This window comes from Carlito syrichta, unplaced genomic scaffold, assembly GCF_000164805.1.
Source record: "Carlito syrichta isolate Samal-C Ts95f unplaced genomic scaffold, Tarsius_syrichta-2.0.1 Scaffold109772, whole genome shotgun sequence".
Taxonomy (NCBI): domain Eukaryota; kingdom Metazoa; phylum Chordata; class Mammalia; order Primates; family Tarsiidae; genus Carlito; species Carlito syrichta.
The window spans coordinates 20333-21941 of NW_007053868.1; the positions used below are offsets into that span (position 1 = coordinate 20333).

The following is a 1609-nucleotide window of genomic DNA, read 5'->3' on the forward strand; positions in this document are numbered from 1 at the left end:
AAGAGTGAGACTCCAAAAAAAAAAAAAAAAAGAAAAAGAAAAAGAAAAAGAAAAAGAGACAACTAACTTGATTTAAAGGTGCCTAACATATTCTAACCTAGAAGTGATGCCAGGAAGGCAGCTCTGAAACGAAAGGCAAATGTGGGTTACAGGTGACCTTTATAACCAAATCTGGCTTTCTTTTTTTGGAATTGGAGTCTCACTCTGATGCTCAGGTTGGAATACAGTGGCACAATCATCGACAGCACAGCCTTGACCTGCTGGGCTCAGGCAATCCTTCTGTCTCAGCCTTCTGAGCTGGAACTACATGCGCATGCCACCCTTCCTGGCTAATTTTTTTGATGTTTTTAAATTGTAGAGACCAGGTCTCACCAAGCTGCCTAAGCTGGTCTCAAAATCCTGGGCTCAGGCAATCCTCTTGCCTCCACCTCCCAAAGTGCTGGGATTACAGGTGTGAGCCACTGTGCTTGGCCTCAAATTTGGCTTTTATCGACAGTCATACCCCAATTTTCAACAATACAATATAACTTTGCCTATCTTAAACTTTACCTGGACACATTCAATGAACTACTTGGTTTTCTATTTCTTTTTTTCCGAGTCTCACTCTGTCGCCCAGGCTGGAGTGCAGTGGCATGCTCACGGCCACTGCAGCCTCAACCTGCTGGGTTCAGACCATCCTTCTGCCTCAGTCTTCAAAGTAGCTGGAACCACAGGCATGTGCCAGCACGCCCAACTAATTTTTCTTGATTTAGTGTAGAGATAAAGTCTCGCTAAGTTGCCTAGGCTGGTCTCAAACCCTTGGGCTCAGGCAATCCTCTTGCCTAGGTCTCCCCAACAATGCTGGGATAACAGGCATGAGCCACCACATCCCGCCTTGGTTTTCTTTACCTTGATACATACATACAATTATTTTTTATAGAGAGGTAACACATTAAAAAAAATCCTTGGCTGGGTGCGGTGGTTCACATCTATAATCCCAGCACTTTGGGAGGCCGAAGTGAGAGGATTGCCTGAGCTCAAATGTTCCGAGACCAGCCTGGGCAACTTGGGAAGACCTCATCTCTACAATAACAACCACAACAAAAAAGTCTCAATGCTTGACAACAGAAGATTGGTTAAATAGGCTGGGCTCAATGGCTCAGCCTGTAATCCCAGCACGTTGGGAGGCCGAGTGGATTACCTGAGCCCGCAGGTTTGAGACCAGTTCAGGCAACTATCTGAGACCTAGTCTCTACAATAAATAAAAAATCAGCCGGGTATGGTAGCACGTGCCTGTAATTCTGGCTGGCTACTTGGAAGGCTGAGATGGAAGGATCGCCGGAGCCGAGAAAGTCAACGCTGGGGTGGCTGTGAGTTTACACTCCAGCCTGGGTGACAGAGTGAGACTCAATTAAAAAAAAAAAGATTGGTTAAATAAATTACTGACTACACATACAATGTAATAATAGTCATTAAAAATGTATTAGAAGGAAAACAAAATAAAAAATAACAAAAGAGAAAACAAATTAAAAAATGTGTAAAATATTTACTAACATGACATAGTGGAGAAAAAAATTTACAAAAATAGGTTTTTTTTGCCACTTTAAGTTTTTTTTTTTTTTTTTTTGAG

General features: G+C 42.6%; 1 protein-coding gene across 1 annotated transcript in view; it reads right to left on the reverse strand.

Annotated features, from left to right (window-relative positions):
* Window positions 1-1609, reverse strand: part of SLC30A5 (solute carrier family 30 member 5) — a 36784-nt gene that overhangs the window by 3570 nt on the left and 31605 nt on the right. The gene's annotated exons all lie outside the window — the stretch shown is intronic.